This window comes from Pinus tabuliformis, chromosome 3_2, assembly GCF_031772625.1.
Source record: "Pinus tabuliformis cultivar Carrire ecotype Pingquan chromosome 3_2, CPIR1, whole genome shotgun sequence".
Lineage (NCBI taxonomy): Eukaryota > Viridiplantae > Streptophyta > Pinopsida > Pinales > Pinaceae > Pinus > Pinus tabuliformis.
This window is the reverse complement of record NC_142302.1, coordinates 639,942,371-639,954,311: the sequence shown is the minus strand read 5'-3', so window position 1 is coordinate 639,954,311 and position 11,941 is coordinate 639,942,371. Positions and strand designations below refer to the sequence as shown.

The 11,941-nt window shown below is 36.8% G+C and overlaps 1 pseudogene; it reads right to left on the bottom strand.

The window, feature by feature from the left end:
* Positions 1–1,279: 1,279 nt before the first annotated feature.
* Positions 1,280–2,270, bottom strand: LOC149182239 (putative inactive purple acid phosphatase 9 pseudogene; annotated as a pseudogene).
* Between the last annotated feature and the right edge of the window lie 9,671 nt (positions 2,271–11,941).

The window sequence follows — 11,941 nt, the reverse complement described above, 5'->3', positions numbered from 1 at the left end:
CTTGTCTTCATTTCAAGTTTCTGGTTTTATGAATGATTTCTCTATGATACTGTAGGGAAGGAAAACCAGGACCTCCTTAGTTAGGAGCCTCTTCCCTTGCATATTGTATTGAATCATAAATCATTTAGTTAGACATAGAGTTAGTTGCCTACTCCTGCATATATTGTGCTGGCATCATCACAAGCTTACGAGTTTTCCTGATCGATAATTTATGCAGCAATTTAAGTCCAATAAATTGCCCAACATTTTGGCGCTGTTGCCGGGGATGGTGCTAAGGGATTAGGCATTAGAATTTAATTCAGTACTAGTATTTTTCTTTAGACAAAATAACTTGTGAGACCTGATGACAACAGGATCTTCACAAAGAAGTTTAAGTTTGAGTTTTCTGATAGTTTAGTGTTTAGCTAGTTTTAAATTTTGTCTTTTCAAAAACACCCCCCTGCATGAAGAAAAACGAATCAATCGACTAGTATGCTCTCTTCCTGCACTTCTTGTGATCAGGAAGATCAGAAAATCTATTGATTTCATTAGAATAAAACTACTCTTGCTGGAGAACTAATGTGCAACATGACAATAAAGAATTTTGTGAATGAAAAAAAACATCTTTAAATTTTTAGATGAAATTTAGTTTTATTTTTTTTTAGATTAATTTTTATTTTTTAATAATATATGTATCATATATACATATTACTATTAAAAGAAAAATAAAAAAATTAACCCTTTCTTTTGTTCTTTAGATATTTAAAAAAAAACAAAAACAAAAACTAACTTCATTATAGTTATTGTTTAATAGTAGGTTTTAATAAAAAAAAAATTGTTGATTTTACAACTTAAAAAAAATCTCAACTTAAATAACAAATTAAAAAAATTTTGTTTTTTAATTTGTCGTTTAAAAAAAAAATAAAAAAAATCCTAAGCAATAAATAAAATCAACATAAAAAAAATAAAAAAATATAATATGCTTTCATTTCTTTTTAAGATTTGTTGTATAAAAAATAATAAAAATAAGTACTTCAATTAAGTACTTCACAATAAAAAACATATTCCCTATACATACATGATAAGGAACCTTGGATGCGAGAGGCTCAATCTGCGTAGAGAATGAAACCCATAGCAATGCATAGCCTCTGGCATAGCTCATATCACCAATATGAGAAATAAACATAGCTTTATCCCCAAGTTCTTCAAGGTCGCGCTTCAGCCATTTGACTGTAAGCTTGCTCTCTTCCTGGGTCCAGAGAAACATTCTGTATGGTACTGAGAATGCAACAGTTTCATCTTAATCTTTATTTGAAGATACAAAACTCTGAATAGAACTCCAGCCACCCTCATCACTTCCAACCTGATAAAAATAGCGCTTGCATTGTTCCAATCCCTGCATAACAACATCATGAATGTAGCCTCGATCCCTCCATCCCAAACTAGTATTAGCAGGCGCATCACACATCTCGGAGCGCGTATAGGTGATAGAACTAGCCCCTGCCACGCTGCCCAGCTCCTTCTCATCCACATCCAACCCATATCTGATATAGCTCTTTATGGCATCCTTCGTCAGGAACATGGCACGCATCTCATCCTGATTCGAGGTGAAGGCCAGGTGGAGCTGCGCTGGATCGTTGAGATTACGAAAACTAACAGCGTCGCTCTTCGCCAGAAAATGTCTGGTGGAGGGCAGGGGCTTGTGATCCTCGTCCACTGGAGTCCTGTTGGATATCTCAGAGTTATCCCATCGAAAAACGCGGAACTCGTAAGGCCTTCACAGATTGATGAGAGGAAGATCCAGATAACATGACCCCTCTTCCTTCATCCAGTTAGGGCAAAAGGAAGACAGCAGGATATAACCTATGAAATGCTCGTCTGCTGAATCTGGAGGATTGTAAATCCCCAGCCAGTCCATGTCGGAAGAAGAGGCAGATGAATTTGCAGTCCAGGTGAGCGTGACCGTCACATTGGCTCCTCAGCGGTTCAATAATATTGGAGAGGATTCCACAGTTAATTGGTGATGGCGGCATTCACCAAGGCGGAGGCCATGGTCACCCCCTCCCAATCGTAATACCGGCCTTGGCAAGCCTGGAAATAATTTGTTCATTGCAGGTTTTAGCTTTGTCACAACAGAGAGAGATTTTGACAAAAATTTCAAGATTGCAATAACCAGAGTGTTTTGACTGCAACATTTTACTGATAAGATCGAGACCAGAACCAGAGGCGTAGTTCCAATTATTCCAGAGGCGCAGCCCAGTGCTATACTTCCTGGCCCTTCGTTTCACCATATCAATAAACCAGGTTCTATGATTTCGAAGATTCACAACAGAATACGTCCTCAAATGCCCATTTCATGCCATTTCATTCGCTGAGATAAGGCAAATGCTCAACAAAAAAAATCTTCAAAAGCACTGCAACTAAAAATCTTCATATGCCACGTTGATGGGATATTTATCAATTTGGACTATATGATCCAATTTGGTGGGTTTTGTTTCGATTTCTTTTCTTTTTTAGTTTTGTATTTATTATATTTGTTTTATATTTATCTATATTTTCGATAAAATATGTAAATATAAAATCTTTTTGTATATTTGTATTTGTTTAGATTTATATTTATTTGTTTCTTGTCCACATTTAATTTGTTTTTTTTATATATTTAGTCATAATTTGTTTTTGTATATATTTTAATTTTATTTTTATTTTTAATTTAAAAAAATGGATTTTCTTAATTAAAAAAAAAAATAAATAAATACTAACAATAGTGATAGTTTATTTTTAGGTTCTCCTAAATAAAATTGTGTTGATTTTACAATTGTAAAAGAAAATTCAACTTAAATAATAAATTAAAAAATTTTATGTTTTTAATTTATTGTTAAAAGTAAAATCAACATAAAAAAATTCACAAAATTCACGCTAGTTTGAAAATAAAGAATAGAACATTTGGAAGCATAATTTGCAAGAACATTTGGTGGATTATTTACATGCTGACTAACTTGTTTAGATTTGGAAAATTGATATTGTTGTATGCTTTTATAATGCACTAATCTGCAGGACACAACAAATCTATGATGCCAAACTTTTCGCCATGCACGGAAGTCAGCTGACACAAACAGGGAGTATTACTTTTCATGGTTATTTTCACAAATGGATTGATATTAATATCATGATTAAGTCAACTTTAACACTTTGTCTGTCCTTAATTTGTTTTATTTGGTATGAAATTTTTGCATAAGAATCATGAAGAAACTGGCCATTTCTTCATGAACACACTTATGTTTTCTTTGTACCAAGTTTTTTTATAGGTTACAAGATAATCAAGTGATCATAAGGAGATTACATTATGTGCACAATTGGTCTTCCAAAGACTAAGTCATGACATATTCTAAAGACAAAGCCAACTGGCACGCCCGGTGGGACAACCACTCCTTTGCAACTCCCTTTTTGCAAAACACTTTCCACCAATTGTCAATCCATAAAAGCATCCCATTTCCATATCCATTTTTCACAGCAAGAGTTCTTATTCATACACCAAGCATTTCCTTATTGTCATTTTCCATGTCATTACCATTCCCCTTCATTTCCGCAATAAAACTCTGCTTGAGTCAAAGTCCTAGAGTCTAAGTATCATTGAAAAACACCTAGAGGCTTGCATGCCTTAATGACAAGTACTCTTGCCAATGAACAATGGGAGTACATTAATATCCCTTGTTCGTTGGATCTTGTAGGTGACTCGACTATGACAAATTTATTCGTACCTACAAAGATGTGTTAGGCATCCTGACTCCCATTGGAATCAATGGTGGGAGCTCTTGTGTTGGCTAGGGGCATTCATTAACGGCCACTAAGTCAACAACTTCTTGCTATGTTCGACATCGACACATTTAATCACATAGTAAGATTTGTGCCATCGAGCGTTGAAGACTTGAAGACCCATATTTTGTAGCAGATGAAGCCAATTTCTTTTCATTGTTTTTCAGTCTGCCATCACTTGAGGACAAGTCAATCAATAAGGCTGGGAGGGACATGTAACTTATATATATATTTTGTATACCTTCCAATCCTTATAGATTTTCAGCCATATTTAGCAGACTCATCAGATTCATCATCCAGCAGCAGAAGATCCAGCAGCAGATACGACTTTCAGCCATGTTCAACAGACTCCTCGGATTCATCATCTAGTAGCAGAGGATCCAGCAGCCGATACGACAACACAGACCCATCTTTCATCCACAACTTGAAGAAGAAGCTTCAGATCAGAATTGTGGCAGCTGAACATGCATGATTCATCCACTTCCTTAGGTAAGTAAGGTATGATGTTTTCTAACCTTTAATCTTGAAATTCTTTTTAGATGCTAAAATGATGATATTTGGAAAATATTCCACTATTTCACTATTTCCTTTCTCATTTAAAATTGCCAAAAACCATCAGTTGGGGAGGGGGGAATTTCACACTTTATTCTTTTTCCTCATTCATATTACATCTTAACCCACATAGTCTTCTCGCAATAAAAACCACTACAAAATGATGAGCATATGATTGATCTCAACAAAGTAAATAATGATTGTAAACACAAGAACCAATCATTAAAAAGAGATCTCAACAAAGTAAATAATGATTGTAAACACAAGAACCAATCATTAAAAAGAGATCAAAGTAAATAATGATTGTAACACAAGAACCAATCATTAAGAAGAGATCAAAGTAAATAATGATTGTAACACAAGAACCAATCATTAAAATATGTCAATGCTCTGCAAACAAATAAAAGTTATCCAAAGATGTGCAAAGTTAAAAGGAAGCTCATTTAAGAATCAAATCAAATAAGTCATTGTAGTAGCTTGCATGAGAACATGCAAGAACTTCAGTTGGGGAGTATGTTGGGCTCCAAAAATGGCACTCATTACCATACATTTTTCACCTATGCTTCCATTATTTCACTCACTATTCATCACCTTGTCACTCCATTTTTCCTACTATTCACCATTAATGGGTCTCATTCATATTTTCCAAATATTGTTTATTTTTAAGCATTTTTTAGAGAAATTCTTGATTAAATATTAGAAAATAATATATTTTACTTTATATATGGAAAGTGGGTTGTTTTGGTGACATGTGTAGGTTGCAAGGAAGCTTCCAAGACACCTTTATGTGGCCTTGAATGATCAAATTCGAATTTGATAAGATAAACCTCATGGAAAAGATCATGGAGAAGATCATGGACCTCATGGAGGAAATCATGGAGGATAGTGTTATGTGTCTAGATGGTGTAGAAATGTATGGAACTAAAAGAGAGATTAATGGATCATCATTATGAGTTTGTTATCTCCTCTCATTGTATAAATAGGAGTACCTCCTCCATTCCAAAGGGAGGACTCTTAGAGCATTGTATCCAACTTATGATGGCATAGAATAAAGCTTCATTTTTCATACATTTCCATTATGTAGTTTTATTTCCATTATGTAGTTTTTAGATATAAGTTTTCTTAATGTAGTATATGGAATAATTTGTCTTGTTCTTAAGAGAATTGAGCTCACTCTAAAAGGATGAGAGAAACATGTTATTTCATATTAGATCTTATTTCATTTACTTGCTTAGATGTTTGATGTTTGAGGATTTGTTTATGATTGATGAATGAGTTTTAAATTAGAATCTTATCAGCATATGAGAGAACAACCAAGGGTCTAAGTTAGGCTCTCTCTCCATTTGATTTGCATGATAATTGAAATTCATTCTTTTGCTTTTATGTTTCAAGGATCATATGAGGAGATAACCACGAGTCTAAGTTAGGCTCTCTCTCCATTGATTTATATGATAATTGAAATTCATTCTTTTCTGTTTATGTTTCAAGTTGTTTCATTTCTTATGCTTGTGAATGAATCTTAGTTTAGTTTGGATTAGTACATGAGAGGACAATCAAGAGACTAAGTTAGTCTCTCTCTCTACTTGAATCTGAACAATAACTAAGTTCATTCTCTTGTCTTCATTTCAAGTTTCTGGTTTTATGAATGATTTCTCTATGATACTGTAGGGAAGGACAACCAGGACCTCCTTAGTTAGGAGCCTCTTCCCTTGCATATTGTATTGAATCATAAATCATTTAGTTAGACATAGAGTTAGTTGCCTACTCCTGCATATATTGTGTTGGCATCATCACAAGCTTACGAGTTTTCCTGGTCGATAATTTATGCAGCAATTTAAGTCCAATAAATTGCCCAACACACACCCTATGCGTTGGTTTATGGGAAGAAGGCTTTGCTATCAATAGAATTTGAGTATAACACACTAAGGATGGCAGCTCAGCTGGACCTAGATCTCAGCCATGCATAAAAGGAAAGGTTACTCCAGCTAAATGTAGTTGATGAACAATGATTGCAGGCCCTTATCCAGTCATAGGTAGTCCAGCTTTAAAGGAAAATATGACATGACAGACACATCAAAGAGAAACAATTCCAGGAAGGAGATTGGGCATTGCTTTATGATTTAAGATATAAAGATTTCAAGAGAAAACTGAGGACAAGATGGTTGGGATCATACACAGTAGAAAGGTGTAATAAAAATGGTTTAGTTCTAATTAGGGATATCGATGAAGAAGCCATCCCAATGCTTGTCAATGGGCATAGGTTGAAAATCTACAAGAAACCCCTCTCCAAGCAAGAATTCATTGAGAATTTGAGTAAAACAATGTTGGTAGTGGAGCAAGTCTCTGCCTCCACTCCACCCACCAAAATTGAGGAGAATAAAAGATTCATGGGTGAAAACCTCCCCTTGGAGGTGCCCGGGGTAGGAAATGAGGGTGAAACCTCCTGGAGGCACCCTAACTGTCTCTTAAAAAAAGGAAAAAGAAAAAAAAAACGGAAACAGAAAAATTAACTTCTTTTGAATGCATTGCAGATTGCAGGAGGACCACAGAAGGAAAAGAGACGTGGCCAAGCTAAATACACCTCTGATAGACCATTTCACCATTTTTATTGTCTTTTCCCAATCCTTAGTCTCACATGTTCTGGAAAACTATGCATCCTACAGGAGGCCCTGTGCATTCTACATGAGGCTCTTGTAGAAATCACAGCTAGCTCGAAATCAAGTCAAGAAAAGGATCAAAGGGCTAAAACTTGTCCAGAAGACCTGTGGACCCCCCTACCAGCATTCATCCTCATAACTCTCCATTCCATATTTGCACCACTGCATTTCCACTCACTTCTTTCTTCCTTGCACAAAAAACACAGAAATCCTGTTTCTTTTGTTTTTTTTGAAAAATAAAGAATAAACAAGAAGCATCCTTAACTTAACTCTTACCTAGTGCATACCAACTGCTTTTCCTTGACTGATAGAATCCTCAGCTACCTCTCCAGTCCCTGCTGAAGCCTCAGCCAAAAGTTTTAGAGGGAGAAGTAGCTATAGGAAATCCTGCAGGATTCCTGTAGCAGTTGATCCCCTTAAAAATCGAGCTCTAGAGGCAAGGTCAATGTAGCCACAGATGTATAAAATGCACAAGGGGCCTGGTCCTGATTGAATATCACTAGTATGAGGTAGCCGAGCCACCAATTCAAAAGCCACAGGCACCAATAGAAAAAATCCATGGATAGAATGCCAAAGTCTGAGCATGCAACAACATAGTAGCATGCAATTCTCGACTAACAGGTAAGTGACTAAACCCATTCCTCTGTTCATGAGTATAGTTTAAAAACTACATGGACAAGTGAGATGCTTGCGATTAAATGAGATTGGTGGCCAGATAATTGGCTACCCTCGTCTACTGAAAACTGTGCTCAGTGGGTGTAATCAGCACGTGTGTTCAATCAACTCGAAAAAATCTCAAAACAAGTAGTGGTGGCATCTAATGGGAATGATTGAAATAATTGCGGCAGGTGACATAAAAGTTTCATCATGACACTAAAGTAGGGACAAATGGTCTGGATGAGGGTAATGTACCCTTCCTTTCACCTCACCTTGTCACTGAAGAATGCTCCCATAAGCTTAAGTACTCTTCAGTCGACTGCCTTCACCACCTTTGTTCTCATTTGTATCAACGATCTCTCGACTGTAGCAGCCTACCTACCACCTCAAAAGCCTCAAAATAGTCGCTCTCTGTCAGTTTCAGAACCCTTTCGCTTACCGGGCTCTACAGGAGTGAAAACACAGTCCTACATGGGCCTTTCTACAGGAAGGCCAGTGAGCAGCAGCACAGAGGAAAACTCAGTATTTCATGACAAATTCAGCTTGAAAAAGGTATGCTCAGTAAAATCCACTCTGCATTTCCATATATATACAAAAGGTGGTGTGATTCCAAGCGTGGTATTGAGTTGAAAAGGGAAAGAAAGTGAGAATAGAGTCTGCCTGTGTTTTTTTTTTAAGTATATACAATTTCTCCATTTACTCTTTGCACTGAAAGGTTGTCTCCTTCTCCTCCGTGGTATTCTCCTATGTAAAGAAATGATGCAACTCTAGAAAATCAAGCCTATAAAGAGTGAACTTGCATTGGGTATCTGCTTATTTTGAAAAAGAAAAAACATAGTTCTGTATGTTCTCTGTTTTTTTAAGATGTTGTTTCCCTCAAACAGATAGAGAAGTAATGTGAGCCTAGAGAATGGATTTTGGAAGGAAGGAAAGTTGAATTTACTTTTTAAAAATCTACAAAAACTCTCTCCCTATTTCTTGAAAGAAAACCTCAGCTATTCCACTGTTTTCGGGTTTGAAACTTGTTGCCCCCCTCTTCAACTGAGATATTCCAGTAGAATCTGAAACATCGTGATATGGGGTTTTATGAGGAACGAGCCTCTAAATTCAACTAAGCTGCATGGACATCCAGAAGTGGTAGTCCTCTTCACTAGAGAAAATTAGATTCCTTTCCTTGAAAAGTTGCATGGGTATGATGATGAAGTCACAGAGGAATTTATATTGTCTTTAAAACCTCACTCGAAAACCCACTCCATTATCAGTTTCAGGGGTCTAACTATAGAAATCACCCCAGAGTTCATCAACAAGATTATAATTCTCCCACTTGGACTACCCTAGAGCAAGGAAGAAAAACCACTGGGTCAGGTTGCCAAGAAGACCTTTTTCCAGCCTAATGAAAATCCTATGGAGGACAAGAATGGCATCAGGAGAACAAGTATCCCTTATCCATGGGATGAGGTCAGTTATTAGATTATGAAATACATCTCTTGTGAAGGAAGATACAACAAAGTTTATGGATACCATTTCAGACTATTTCATGAACTCAGATATGGCATGGACCTTCCTACATCCAGAAAACTCAGTATTCCATATTTTCTCCTCCAATCCTTAATAGAATCTAGCACCAAATTGAAGGTAGGGGTTCCAGACCAATTGGCTCACCATGGGCCAATTAAATTTCTAGTGGAGTATGCCCTCCACACTTTCACAATCCCCATAGCATGGGAAATTTTCAGAAACATGAATAAAGAGGATGATGTAAAAACTCTCACTTTTGACCTTAGTCTGTCTGAAAGTGAAGAGGAAGAACAAAAAGGAGCAGCTAAGAAGGGAATCCATGAAGAAGAAAAGAACACTCAAATAGAAGAAGAGGAACCTCACACAAAGAAAGAAGGAAACTAGATAGAGAAAGGGAAACATGACACCACCAAGGATGAGCCTAAAGCATAGAAGAAGAAAGAATCAAATGCAGAAAAGGGTAAAACCACATCAGAGAAAAAGAAGAGGCCAAGAACTGAGAGGAAGAAGCCTAAGATAGTTCAGAAGCAGGTTTCCATAGGAAAAAACAGAAGCTAAGCAAGCAGAGGAGCAAACAAAATCAGAAATAGTAGAAGCAAAACCAACAAAAACAGGAAAAACAGTAGATAAAGAAGAAGAAGTAAAGCAGGAAGAAGTGTCTCTTGAGACACTAGTAAGAGAGGCGGCAATTGTTCTTGCTGCACTTAGTACTCCAGCCAAGCCCAAAGGAAAAAGGAAGAGACAACCATCTATGTACTTCAAGGCTCTAAAGAGCACTAGAATATAGATGGGGAAGCCTCAGCCACCTTCAAAGGAGCCCATCATCATTGAATATGTCCCTACTACAAAAGAGGAGAAATATCCATCCAAAATCCCCATTACCTATGAAAGGGGAAACCCTAGAGCTTCTACTTGGAAAGAAAGGATCAAGCTTATGGACTCTAAAATAGTCCTACAGGAGGCACAGACCGCTCTATAGGAGACATTGACAAAGCTTCAAGAGACTGAAAATATTGAAAAGAAGGCAGAAGAACAGACCAAGGAGGAAGATAATGAAAAAGAGATACCATAGCCTGACCCTTGGCCTAACTTAGGGTATTACTACAACCTTCTGGAAGAGGGGAAAGTCATCCCGCAAAAGTTTGCAGTCCCTCTTTTCTTTGTGCTGGAAAAGGAAAGAGTAAGGACCCATACATGAATGCAGATTGAAAAATCAAGAGGGGTGGAAGACATTGGGCACATGGAAAACAAATTGTGGGAAATGGGCAAAGAATTGAGCATGGTCGAGCATACAGAAAGCATCAAAAGACCTCAATTGGAGGTAGAAAATGAAATGTTAAAGAAGCAATTGCAAGAAAGGGAACCCCAGGCAGAAAATGAGATGTTAATCTTAAAAAGGCAGTAGCAAGAAAAGGAAGCCCAGCCAGACAGTGAGACATTAACAAGACAGCAACAGGAAAGGGAACCCTAGGTAGAGAATGAGGCACTGATCTTAAGAAGGAGGCTACAGGAAAGGGAAGCCCAATTAGCCTGCATGGTCAACTAGGCTATGGAGGCATTATAGTGCAGGAAACTAGCCAAATGATATGCAATGTACCTCAAGGATCAGTGGCTCATATTTCAGATCAAGTCACTGGCCCAGAGGGGCACAATACCTTTTCAGGATTATGGCCAATTCATGAATCTATGTGATCACGGTTCAGCTGAGGACAAAGTGAAGCTGGCAGAGTTTTACTTGCACAACATGGCCCTTACTGATATGAACCTATGGGATCCCAATGCTATGTTAGGATACTTATAGTTGATGGCCATGGCATCTTGGATAAGCCATGAAGAGAAAAGGGTAGGAGAAATCCATAAAATTATGGAAAAAGAGCTGAATGAACCCCTGATGGTTAGAGTAGAACCAGCAGACCCCATGGCTCTCATCTATGCCCACCAACACCTTGCAGCTTGTTATGCCCCTATACCAATAGGATTCATATATCATGATTGAATTCTTGAAATTTGTAATATTTTCATACCTTTTCTTGTTTCAAAGGTTTTCCATATTTGTGAAAAAATAAAAAAATTTAAAAAGTGTAAAGAGGGTATACCCTAAAAGAAAAATCAAAGGGTGAAAAGAATAAAAGATGGTCAAAAAATGAAAGAAAATGAACCACACCAAAAGAAAAGACTAGGAAAGTGCGCAAGTATAAATGCCACTACTTTTTTACTTTTGTATAATAAACAATTGTGTGCAGCTTGTCACTTACGAAACAATTCATGAATAGTCAAACAGTTTAAGCTTGGCTAGTTCATTCTTCAATTTCGTTTTCCAGAAATAGAGAATAAAGATCTAACCAAACAATGTAGTCTTAGCAGATAAGTAGATAGGTAGAGTGAAAAAAGGAGCTCAATAGTTTAATCTGAACCCTTGGATGTAATAAGTGTAGAATTAGATAGGCATCACCATGTAAAAGAAAAGAAATTTTGACAAGGGTTTGCCAGTCTAAGTGCACCCTAATAAAGAAGTGAAAATGCTAGGTTAATTAGGTAGGGTAGGTAGATGATGGTTGTAGGATAACATGTGGTGAATGATAAGTCTAAATGTATAAATATTTTTACTTTCACCACAAAATAAAGGCATGTATCACATGGAAGGCACATCAAGCAAGCAAAATCAAAATAATTAACTTCCCTACTCATTTCCCATAAATTTTCACTAATTTCCCCTAAGTACCAAGATATCCCTCAAATTAAAGGGACTCAAAGCATTTCTCTAA